Source organism: Prenolepis imparis, unplaced genomic scaffold (genome assembly GCF_030444845.1).
Source record: "Prenolepis imparis isolate NDT839.2.m4 unplaced genomic scaffold, iyPreImpa1.0 SCAF_108, whole genome shotgun sequence".
Classification (NCBI taxonomy): domain Eukaryota; kingdom Metazoa; phylum Arthropoda; class Insecta; order Hymenoptera; family Formicidae; genus Prenolepis; species Prenolepis imparis.
Window position 1 is genome coordinate 25,979 of NW_028141266.1, and position 14,022 is coordinate 40,000.

Consider the following 14,022-nt stretch of genomic DNA (forward strand, 5'->3'; position numbering starts at 1 on the left):
AGCTATCTTGTCATTTACAAGATTGTGGTCAGATGTTATTGATGTCTAATGTTCTCTCTCTTCATGATGAGTTTTATGTTTCTTATTATTTACCGGAGATGTCTTATTGGTTTCATATATGGCGTTTCTACGATTTTATCATTTAATTGTGGTTTGCAAGCTGATTCGTCATTTAGAAGTTTGTGTACAGATGTTATTAATGTCTGATGATCGCTCTCTTAATGATAAGTTTAATGTTTTCTATTATTTACCTGAGATGTCTTATTGGTTTCATTTGTGATCTTTCTATATTTATCACTTGTTGTTTCCAAGCTGTCCTGTCATCTGCAAGATTAATCTTGCGGATGTCAGAGAGCTTGCAAACAACAATCAAGTGATAAAATTGTAGAATCACCACCAATGCGACCAATAAGACATCTCAAAAAAACTAATAAAAAACATGAAACTGATCATGAAGAGAGAGAACATTAGACATCAATAACACATCTGAACACTATCTTGCGGATGACAAGCTCGCTTGCAAGCAACAATCAAGTGATAAAATTGTAGAAATACCACAAATAAAATCAATTAGACATCTCAGGTAAATAATAAAAAAACATAAAACTCATCATAAAGAGAGAAAGCATCAGACATCCATAACAACTGAATACAATCTTGTGGACGACAAGACAGTTTGGAAACAAAAATAAAATGATAATATTGTAGAAGCACCACAAATGTAATCAATAAAACATCTCAGGTAAATAATAAAAAACATAAAACTCATTTTGAATGGAGAGAATTTCAAACATCAATAACATTTGAATTCAATTGTGTTTGCAATTTGATAAGAGATGTCTTGGTTTCACTTTCAACAGGTTCAGTCAATGTACGAGTACATTGATTTGTTTTCATATTAAAATAGTATATTAGGTCCGGATGGCTTTTAGAAATTGACGGTAATCCAATCGTTTGGTAATCTTCGTTTCAGCATTTTTAATATCTATCAGGTATTAAAATAAATTTGTGAGGATATGTATAATAAGAATGACAATTACGGATTATCGATATTCCAACATATAACGAGTATAACATATACGTACATATGTATAACGTAATAAATACATAATATATAACATATAGGTATAACATAATATATGATGTGTATGTGTGTGTATGTGTGTGTGATTGTGCAATATATACTATTTCGTTACGTTATGTTAATAATAATATAATACAATACTATACTTACTACTTATAACGACGATGACAAAGATCAATCTACGATTTCTAACATAGAAAAATATCAAATAATGTCTTATTTGAATAAAATATCATCAAAATTGGTAATTATTTATATACCATTTTGATGATTTGATCTATTATAGGACAGAAATCATTGGGTCTTGCTTATAGGTAATTATATTTTCATCAAACTTTTAAAATATATGAAAAAAGTCATGAAACGCCTGAAGTGTATGTTTTGTATCGCTTGTATTGTTGCCCCTTTTCCGCGTACGTGATTGGCGGTCGATGATATCGCGAGAGAGAGGTGTGAACGTAATTGCTGAAAGTTCGGTGACACATCGTGAGTGGGGTTAATGCAGAGAGGACAGAGGTTAAGAGAAATGAGAGGTAATATATATAATATGAATATAGAATATAAAATATAGAATATGAATATGAATATGAATATTGATGAATATGAATTTAACAAAATAATATTAACAAATTGCATAACTTTAATTGTTATTTTAAAAATTTTGTCATGTTGAATGAATGTAATAATATAATAAAAATATAATAATTATAGGTATATATAATTGTCATTAATATATTATAATTTTATCATTTAGATAACGAATTTTACTTGGAGGTTCAGAATTCTGATATAAAGCAAATAGGAGAAAAAGAGATATCTTTTCAACAATTATTGTTGGGTGCAAGATCACTTTTAACGAAAACATCTAATGAAGATTTAGGATTACCATCACGCAAAATGATTCGAAAATAACGATTAAAATGATTTCGCTATATCATTAAATAATATGTATAAATAATACTAATACTTAAACAAATTTTTTTTTAAACGCGCCACAATTTTTGGTTATAAGTAGTTTTACTTTCACCTTATTTAGCGAAAATATTATTTCATATATTCTTCTAAGGACTATACAGTATCCTGTATCAATTTTTTTCGAACTTTGACATTAAAAGTAAAATATAATTATTTCAATAATGTTGAAAATAGATGTCACCATTCGTTACATAAATAATGATTTTTTAAAAATGATGTTATATGTATATACAATGTATTTTATGAAATAAAATTAAATTTTATGTAGAATGTTTTCGTAAGCATATTGCATTATCACAATTTATAGGATTTTAATTAAATAATTAAGCAAATTTATCTATTTATAAAATAATTAAGAGAAAAAAAGATATAATATCATTTTACTTCAATACTCTCTAGCCGAAATTCGTGATACATTAAACTAATTATTATGTCGAAATAGGCTATCTTTTTTGCTTACTCCTGAGTAAATTAAACATTAAAAAAAAGAGATCGATAATATTAAAAAGAAAAAGAATCCCTCGATTTGCAAAATTTTATTTTTTATTTTACATCTGCATAGAAAGTATGAATGATGATTAATAAACGACTAAATATAATTAATGTACTCGATCTCTCGGCCGTATTAAATTTAAATATAAATAATATCTACATTCTTGCAATATATAATCATACAACATATAATATACACAATAATTAAGTACAAAAATATCCTATAAATTGTAATGTTTTCGGAATGCAATATGCTTACGAAAACATTCTACATAATGCTTACGAAAACATTCTACATAAAATTTAATTTTATTTCATAAAATACATTGTATTACATATAACATTATTTTTGAAAAATCATTACTTATGTAACGAATGGTGACATTTATTTTTATCATCATTGAAATAATTATATTTTACTTAATGTTAAAGTTCTATAAAAAAAAATACTGGATACTATATATAGTCTCTAGAAGAGTATATATATATATATAAAATAATACTTTCGAAATATTATAACGTTTAAATAACACGAAAGTAAAACTACTTATAACGAAACATTGTGAACGCGTTAAAAAATTTTTTTTTTGTATTATAATTATTTTCACATATTATTTAAAGGAAAAGAATCATTATTTTCGAATCATTTTGCGTGGTGGTAATCCTAAATCTTCATTGGATGTTTTTTTTTTGGTCTTGTACCCAACAATAATTGTTGTAGAGATAACTTTTCCTCTCCTATTTGCTTTATGTCTGTTGAATGATCAACCTCCAAGTAAAATACATCATCTAAATGATAAAATTATAATATTAATGACAGTTATATAGTTATTATATTTTTAGAAATTTTAAAACTTTTTCACATAGCTTACTCATAATTTTTACATATCCTTTCATTTCAATCATTTGCCCCTTGTCGAAGTAGACATCATTATCATAATTAACTATTTGTATCTCTAATTTATACGTCTTATCTGTAATGGATCCGCAGCCTATTGTTTTAAAACTATTTGAAAACTTATTGAAATTCGTTTTAATGTATCCACGTATAACTGAAAAAAATTTTATTAATTTTTAGTTTATCACAAGACTGTATTATAACGAATTGACTTATAGAAAATATTTAAATCCCATAATTATAAAAATCAAATAGCATAAAAATAAGAAATTATGTAAAAAATATGTATATAAAAGATTTGTAAAACATACAGTTACATATTTATACGTACATTTGCATACAAATGTTCATCGATATATAAGAAATACCGGATTATAGTATAAAGTATATTATATACATATAAACACTTACTAATGCATGCATTAAGATGTTGAGATACATCACACAATTCCACTAATTGTGGTTGCACCGCTTGAATGTTTTTTTTTAGGTCAAAATTACCCAATGTATTTATCGTCGTGTTGGAACGAATAATTAATTCGTATTGAAGAGTCCCTTGGTTGAATTCAGGTATTTTTAGCCTTTTAGCCTTGGCACCATCAATATGCACAATCTGCAAAATTAACAAATATTATTAAATTAAATATATTAAATTAATATTATTCTAATACTACTGTTTTATATGTACTTTATTGGAATAAAAATTTTTTTAAAAAATATTACAACAAAATGATAATAAAAATAATAATTTTAATGTTATAAAAAATAAATTAAATAAAAATGTATCACTTACTCGATTTGGTTGTATATGAAAATTTATACGATCAATTTCTTCGTTCCAGGCAACAACTTGAATGCGATGTTTACTGTTGTTGTTCACCAGAAACTTTAACAATCTATAATGTTGGGATTTACCAACTATCTTCGGACCATCAATTTCATCGATATATCCAACAATTTCTCTAAATAAATTTTTTATTAAAATTAGTAATATAATAATATTTTAATTTGTTTTAATTATCAAGATAAAATATTAAATAATATGTTCTTTTATTTGTTAATTACAATAAAAGATAATTATTTTTTATTTAAGAAAGAATCAAATATATATACATAATGTGATCACAACAATTGTTAATAAATAGTCCAAAAGAAATTTTGAAGGTTATTGTGACATAAAAATTTTGATATTAAATATATTTGTATCAAAACTATATTAATTTAGAAATGAGATATTTTAATTAAATTATTCTAATAACATGCTTTAAAAAACAATACATTATTAACGAAAGTGTATTAAATATCATTTATTGATAATATTTTTCCAATGGTAGATTTGATAATTACATGTGGTTATATAATTTCTGATAATGTAAATTTTAAAAACAATTCATTATATTGTAGTATATTTCGTTATTAAATTTTTCGTTTAAATTAATCTCATAAATATTCTATTAACTGATATGATAATACATTTAAGACATAGAGGTAAAAATTTGCATAATAATTATACAATTAAATAAAAAATTATATTATATTAAGTATAAATTAAAAATATAAAGACTCACACAGTAGAATCTTCGAATTGTATCGATTCCAACATTTCATCCGACGCCAAATATATCGTCTCTAAAACATCATTTTGATTGAGAAAAGTAATTTCCTGCCTGTTGACTTCCACATCATTACTTCGATTTGGAGTAAAAGTTTCCTTCTTGTTGCTGTTTTCCGAATTATTTTCTTCATTTAATGTTTCCTGCTGTATGTTAAGTATTCTGTAAATGAGTCGCGTATATCAATACAATATCAATATGATTAATAAAATATATTTTATAAAACTTTTATGTCACGAAGTTATAAGCTCTTGCATTTAAATTATTTCAAAGATTATTATATTGCGAACTTTAAGAAAGAATCGATAAAATAGAATCTTTTTTATATGAGAAAGCAATTATAAAAATAACTTAAATTATTACGAAAAAGCTATCAATCGATTTTAACTAACAAAATTAGCTATTCTCTAACAATAATTTAAAAATTTATAAATAAAAAATGAAAATATTAATAAAAATGAATATATTAATAAATTTACTTGTTAAGAGAGGATTCCTTTAAATTAATTTGCGACGAATGTTTATTTCCATTATTTTTTTTCTTATCCTTTTGATGTTGGTTAACTTTTTCCATTTTTTCTTTCTATCCCTTTTTCTTCTTCGCTCCTTTATTTAAAACTAAAACAAAAACGTATACTATAATATATCGCATAAAGTGTAATTCCCTATTAAAAATAGAAATCAAATCGCAAGAATTTTATAAGAGAGCAATATCAATATCGAACAAAATTTTTAAAAATTACAATTTAAAATATAAAAAATAATTAAGCAATGTAATAATTATTAAATTTGTTTATAGTGTATAATTTATAACATAATTATTAAAAATATATCAATAATTTAGCTCACCTCTTTGAACCTCCTGCAGGTTTGAGAAGATACGTTGCTATGTACAGAGAGTAACATATTTTGTTTTATCGTTGCTATAGAAAATTCGATGAAAAAGAGAGATATGTTAAGGTTGTGTTTTAAAATTTATTAATTTTATGTCTAATCAAAGTTATGTTCCCAAATTTCCATCAATACTAAAAATCTATAACATGTGTGACGTGAATTATAGATTTTCAATACTAATAGCGAATTTTCGAACACAACTTTAACATCATCGAATTTTCTATAGCAACGATAAAACAAAATATGTTACTCTCTGTACATAGCAACGTATCTTCTCAAACCTGCAGGAGGTTCAAAGAGGTGAGCTAAATTATTGATATATTTTTAATAATTATGTTATAAATTATACACTATAAACAAATTTAATAATTATTACATTGCTTAATTATTTTTTATATTTTAAATTGTAATTTTTAAAAATTTTGTTCGATATTGATATTGCTCTCTTATAAAATTCTTGCGATTTGATTTCTATTTTTAATAGGGAATTACACTTTATGCGATATATTATAGTATACGTTTTTGTTTTAGATCCATCCCCTAATTCAAAAATTGAAAAATATTTCTTATTTCGTCGATGAATAAAAGCCTTCCTGTCCGTAAATGACGTCTCACGCGGGCGCGAATACATCGGCCGCTCGCACCTCAACGGAACGCTCGCTACAAGGTCAGGCGCACCGTTTTCCGCCTGTGAGTCTCCGAGACAGCACGACTCGTACGTCTCACAAATTTCTTTCGCATCTTCGTCAATATTGATCTGCCGCTCGTCATGCACGCTACTCGAATCGTCGATATTTTCGATCGTCATAATTTTGTTGACGGTATTCGTCTCCCCGACCGCTACTACCTCGACCGGTAAACATAATTCGGCCGGGACACTGCTGCTTTTAATTAGGCTGATTGAATCGATTACCGCGCCGTCCCTGTGATCGTAATTCGCGCGTCCGTCTATTGCCGAAATGCTTATGTCTAGCATATACGGTTCCGGGAACGCGACGCAACCGTCAAAATCTCCGCCGACCCCTCCGACGGCCCCGTGCCCGTCGGGCACTCGCGCTTAGGACACCCCGCCACTAAGTGCCCCGCCGCCCCGCAAATATAACACGCGCGCTCCGTCGGCGGCCGCTCGCACCGCGTCGCGACGTGCCCCGACTCACCGCACCGATGGCATCTCGCACGCATCCGCTCTGTCGTTCTGCCAGCTTCCGCTTCCTTCCCGGTTTCTTGGTTCCCCGTCCGGCGCGACCCCTCGCCGGCAACCGGCCCTGCGCTGCCTCCTCTCCATCCCGATCCTCCGGTCGAGCCCGTCCTCCTGTCCTCCCGCTCAACGACGATGCTCTCGAACGCCTGCATTAATTCCGCCTTTGACCGGAATCTCATAAGGCGCGCCTGATTTCGCAGCCGCACATCCGTGATGTCCTCGATGATGTAATCGAGGAGCTCATCCTCAGCCACCGGAACACGATTCGCGAGGATCACCTTCTCGTGGCAGTAGTCGCAGAACGGCTCGTTCCCCCTCCATACACGAGCCTCGAATTCCTTCCGGAGAACCAATTTGCCTGGGCGCAAATCGAACATTTGCCTCATCTCCTCTAAGAGTTCCTCGATACTCAGCGTCAGATATTCGGTTCTCGAATAGAACCATGTCAATGCTCGTCCCCGCAGGCGCGAACCGATCAAGATCCTCGTCGCCTTCTCGGCGAATTGATACGTGTCCCTCAAAAGCTCGAGCTGACTTCTCCACCGCCAGAATGTGTTGTCACTCGTGTCAAACTCCGGGAGCAATTCTTTAACGCCCCCGACCACCGCCGAACACCCTCGTCGATGCAACCGACGAGTCGCGGGACAGCTCTCTCTCCCAAAAGCGATCTCTCTCTCTCTCCCACAGCTCTTTTTCTCTCCGCAAAAGATTTAACTCCGCGCGCTCCAGGTCCTCCATACGCGGAACGCATCCTCGTTCCTCGCGCGCCGCCGCGATCCGTTCGCGATCCACCAACCACGCGCGCGAGGCAGCTCCCTGCTCTCGCACCACCGCGGTCCGGTCTTCCTCGACCTCCACCGCGCCAACACCTCGCGCGTCGTCAGAGGCCGACGTCCCGGCCGGGCGCGACGACTCCAGCTGCCTACTCAAGGCCATCCACACGCCCGAGCCGCCGTCGCCCATCCTCTGAATCAGCTCAGCCTTCGTTCCTCCGGTCGGCAGTCCCCTCGCACGCAGATCCTCCTTCAGTTCGGCCACCGTGAAACCACTGCCCCGTAGCTCGTTCATACTGCACTTCTCACAGCGGTCGACACACACAGATTCACAATCCCACTTCTGATAACTGTAGTCGATAGGATGTCGATAGGAGAGATATATGTATATTCGATTTAAACTCTTAACTCTTTTCTTATTCTCAGAAATCGTATAAACTCTTTATTATTGTTACTCTTGTAAATTCTCAGAGAGAGAGACGCGCTCGACCGAGCGGTCGCCGTTTATAAACACTCGGCTAAAACGCTTATCCTTTCAAATCAAGCCAATCACGGCATGGCACGTTTCGTCAGAGGTATACAATAAAATCGAGGCAACGGACAGATAAGCATACACGAAAACGACAATGACCCGACACGAAAATAACAACATAATACATATGGTGACTTATTCCACGGACATCCCGCTACGTCAGATACCGCCTACACAATAATACTTTTTGTATTACACAAAAGTAGTATTATCTCAATATAATTATAAAATTTGATAATATTTTCTTTAATTGTCCATCTAAATATAAAGAAAGAAAACTAATGCGTAAAAAAATTAATTTAGTAAATCGTACCAATACGATATAGAATAAAGTTAGTGTACGTTTCACCGAACTTTCATTTTTTTCAATCTAATAAAAAAGAGCAATGAGCAGGGCTACCACCTCGGTGTCTACGTTCCCCCAAGATCATCTTCTGGAAAAAAAAAAAAAAAAAAGCAGGGAAAAGTACAAAATCAAACGCGATATGCTGATTGCGTTTACTTATTATGTATTATAATGTTTAATATTGTAAAATTGGACATTTTTGATTGTACAAAACAAAACAAAATTGCACACTTCCGATTGCACGAAAAATTATCAATTCTAAAAACGAACGCAACACAATAACAACTTTATTAGAAGAATTGCGACATACTACCTTTTATTTTTTTCTGACTTTGAAACTATATTTTTTATTACTCAATACGCTCTTCGCAGTAATTCGCTTTCTTTAGGATTCATAATATATTTTAAAAAACGAGCCGTTGGCCGTTAGTTGGCTGCATAAACAAAAGAGTGCGACAAGAGCGTAATAATTCATAAAAAATCCGGTATAAAAAAATTTTTTTTATAAACTCCAATGACTCGGAGATTTTCATTCTTCACCCGGAGACTCCGGGTCAAACCCGAAGAGGTGGCAGCCCTGGCAATGAGCCGTAGCAAGAAGTTAGTGCTCAATATTAATTTATTAAATTAAGATGAATGTATAACAAACGTTTCTACATTAGATCATCTTCAGTGTACCGCAAATTAATAAAACCTGTCCGTAAATACAATCTAGTTAGTAGTTATAAACAAAAAACATAATTCGCATCGCATATTTAAGTTAAGTGACTAAAACGCAAAAATATTGTAAACCAACAGTCATTCAGATAAAATACTTAAATATTCTAAGCCAGCGGTCGTATTAAAAGTTGCGATATAAAAGTAATCGCTAACGAATTGTCGAAACATCCCCATAATTGTTTGAGTAATAGACTGTAATAAAATTAATTAGATGAGAAAAGTGAAAAAGTTATCCAAATTGTGGGCGGAGGGGCGATGAATAGCCGGTCCGCCGGTCAGGTTGGTCGTTTCGTGATATCTCCTTGAGTCAGATTGACGGGAAAGGATAGGATAGTTATATGTAGAACATTCTATTTGATATATTAATAATGTTTATTGCGAACTTGAAGCGTTGATCTTCCTCTGTCAATGCTCTTCGGAAGGTCGTAGTTTGTAATTGCGAGAGCGTGATAAAGCGAGAATGTCGGTGTGTATCTCTGTACGTATCTCTAGGTGTAAGCGAGAGTGTGAGAGTGTCAGCGCGTGTCGATCGCCGAGAAGGCGATATATATATACGTACGAATCTTTGCGCTAAAAATCTCCCTACCCGGAAACAACGGGACAATGCTGGCATTCGGGTTTCGGTTCCCGAAAAGAGTATATCGCTCTCGGAGAGCCGTTGGAGAACGATAGGACCAACGATATAAATATACTCAAACGGTCTCACACAAAAAAGAGTAAACAGATAACAATAGGCGATCGAAGTGTCGCTCGTTATTTCTCGCCTTTTATAAACATATAATTCTAATACCTAAACATATATTTTAAAGCCTACATAATTTTAAACTCACTCCAATGAGTTTAAAATAAAAAGTTCATAATTAGTAAAGTTACTCCAGTTTTTACATTATTACATAAACTTTTAATTATTGTCGGAAAAGCATGAGTCATAGTTTTTTAGCTATGGTCTCATATATGTGTTTCAATCATCAATTAAAAATAATTTATTAAATATGCATGAACATTTGCTTAAATAAGTCCAAAAAAAATTTAATAACACTGTAATTTAGTTACGTCTAAAATAAAACGGCTTCAAATAACTTATGGACATGTGCAACAATTATTGTTACAGACTGTAATTTCCTGGTATTCAGCGTTATTTTGCAGATCATGTTTGCAAGAAATAAATCATTGCGATCCAATCTTCCGTCGAGAACAGTTTATATGTTCTATAAAAAGACATGACTTTTTGTACTATAAAACAATTTTTTTAACGTGCTGTTTTTTTCAAATGCTTAAAAAAATAATATTGTCAAATGTTACTTATAGAATATAGATAATATTTTTTAATAATAAATATTTTTTCTTATATATTTTCTGAAATAAACGAGAAAATAAGTTGGACATCGTAAAAAAATTTTTTCACATTCCATAGGCGAACGATCCTTGATTGATGGATTCTCCGTTATCCCGGTTGCATCCGGAGTTGCAGGGAAATCTGTAAGGTGTCGAAAAGAACACCTTCGGCATCCTAAACGAAAAGGAAAAGAAATAACAAGAATGGAGCAATAAAAACCCTAAGAATAAAATTGCAAGGACTACCAAGACCCTGATCCTGAAAGTGCCATAGGTAGCCTATTTAAGGTAGTTTGGTAAAAAATGATGAAAATACTGATTTTCTTTAAACTTGCAGCAATATTAATTTAAATATTGATACGTATGTGTGTGTTATATTTGGATTCAATTCACTATAGTTACGGAGATATGATTGTTTAAAATTGACTGTTTTTCTCGATATTTAACATTGCACTTATGGTCGCTAAGGAAAAAAAAACTAATACTTGAACTTGTATTTATCATTGTATCAATAGCAAAAAACCTATAATAAAAATTAAAATTTAAGCAAAATTAATTAAATTTTTAAACAAGTGCATGTTTTAATTTCAGCGACACTGACCGTACGATATCAGAGTATGATAAATTCAAAAAATTAAGTTTGGTTTGTTGTTTAACATATGCTATTCTGGTTTTTTTTTTCTTGTTAAATGTTCCTTGCTTCTGCTCTAACAATTTTTTTTTAATAATAATTTATATCACGTAACTGATTTTTTTTTATAATAATTAAAATGTTTTTTTACAATTATAATTTATACTATTTCATAATAAAGAAATCGTTGATTGTTGCAACGTAATATTTACGAATACATTTCTGCGATTGAATGCCATGACCTATACGATCACTCCGCGAACACTACACAATTTAATACACAATACTATTTCCTTTTCTGTAACTGTTTTTATTTTGTCAATTTTTATATTCTAAGAGAAGCAATAGTATTTATACAATAATTTTGACTAGCAGAGTACTACTCTGAGAGAAACAACTACCTGCTTAGGCTGTGTTCCAAAATGTCAGTCTAGTGCATCCACCCCCCTCACTCTCTCTCTCTCTCTCTCTCTCTCTCTCTCTCTCTCTCTCTCTCTCTCTCTCTCTTCCCCTCTCTCTCTCTCCCTCTCTCCCTCTCTCTCTCGTAGAGAGTAGAGAAACAACTACCTGCTTAGGCTGTGTTCCAAAATGTCAGTAAAGTGCAACCCCCACCCCCCTCGCACTTTCACTTTCTCGCTCTTTCTCTATGAGAGACAACGTGCATTCAGGTAACGTTTTGGAACGCAACCCTAGATATTAATGTGCCGGCGTGTTTCCTGCAGGCCTTGCGCTCGTCATTGTTCGGCGAAACGGCGTACTGAGCGGAGGTTCCTGAGATCGTGTGCGAGAGGATCCTGCAAGCCCGAGATTCGGACACCGGTGAGGCAAACGTCGCCAACTGTACAGCCGCCTTAGAGTTTAAGTATCGTGATGTGGACGAGCCGAACCATAATCTTCGTTGCCGTAAGTTATTGCATTTCTAACTCTGATAAGAAAACATTTATAATCCCGATAGCAAAATATTTATAAAATATAAAAATATAAAAATATTTATATTCGACGAAATCGGAATAAAATTGTAATTATGCATCTATATTTGAAACAATACATGTAGAAATGTAGAAATATGTATAAATATTTGCACAATTAATTTTTCTAAATAGTATTTTAGCAAAACAGTAACGTTACGGCGAATCATTTTGATGAAATATTTGCAAAATTAAACTTGGAAAGAAATTACTTAATAATTGATAAATATATTGAGTTTTATTATTTTTAAAATATTTTATGCAATAAAATGAATAATTATGCATGCCTAAAAAATACAATTATTCAGAAATTATAATTTTTAAATGTTATAACATAAAATATTACACTATCATTATGATAATTATAACACAATAATTGTGCATAATTTATATCCTAAATTGATATACTAATTTTTGAGCAAATATCATTTAGAAATTTTATTTTGACAAAACCGCTGCGTGTTATGCATCTTAACCTTCAGGAACTTCACGTACTTTGACTTCCGTTGTTATCTCACCATGCACTTTTAGACCCTGTCGTTCTTCTCCAGTTTGTATCTTTAAGACAAATGCATCAATTGAACGTTTTTTTTAATCGATAAATTTTTTGAAACTTTACAAGACTGTGTAAGTTAAATTATTCCAAATTAAAAAATATAAAAGTTATTTAATAAAAAGAGAAAGCTTGTTTTGCCGAAAAAATGAAAAAAATTGATTTTCTTTTAATTGACGTAGCACTGACTAAAAAAAGATACGAAGGTTTTATAATACATAATTCGAAACGTTAAGAGTTGTACTTTAAGAAGGAATTGGTATTATAACGATTGGTTCCAAAAAATATTTCTTTTTGCAAAGTAAAATTTCATGATATTGAAAGAAATCGATCAAATTTTATTGTTTTTAAAAAACGGACTTTTCTTTAAAAATATTAAAATTTGCGACCTTTGGCATGAAATATAAACATGTTGAAGAATTATAAAATATTTTTCAAAAAGTTTATATGGCTAATACAAAATGGAGAAGTAAAAATTCAATTATGCAAAAAAAGGTTTTTGTATAAAATTGCATAAAAATTTTAAATATACGTAAGCATACGTAATATACGTAATGTTAAATATATGCAGCGAGAAGAGACAGCCCAATGTTTTACGATTACGAGGCACGCGACGAAATTTAATTATGTATTGTGCTTAGCAACTGTAACATTGGGCTGTCTCTTCTTGCCGCGCGTGCATAGTAACCAAGTAATACTGGGCTGTCTTTTCTCGCCGCGCGCTTGTTGGCACGCGAATTGTTCGATCTTTTTAAATTAATTTTTCATTAATTATTGCGAATTTCGCAAAATGGTAAAGGCCTTTTCTATTCGGTTTAGCCCACTCTACTTGCCCACGACAGGTGAAGCGCGAACCACCGGATACTTTGTATATGTATATGTATACATACATTTTATATACATATAGGGGAAAGTGAGGCAAAACCGTATACTTTTTTGGATTTGTTTTCCTACAAAAAATCAGAAGACAAAAAAAATCTACTAACCGTTAGTAGTAACCCAGATAG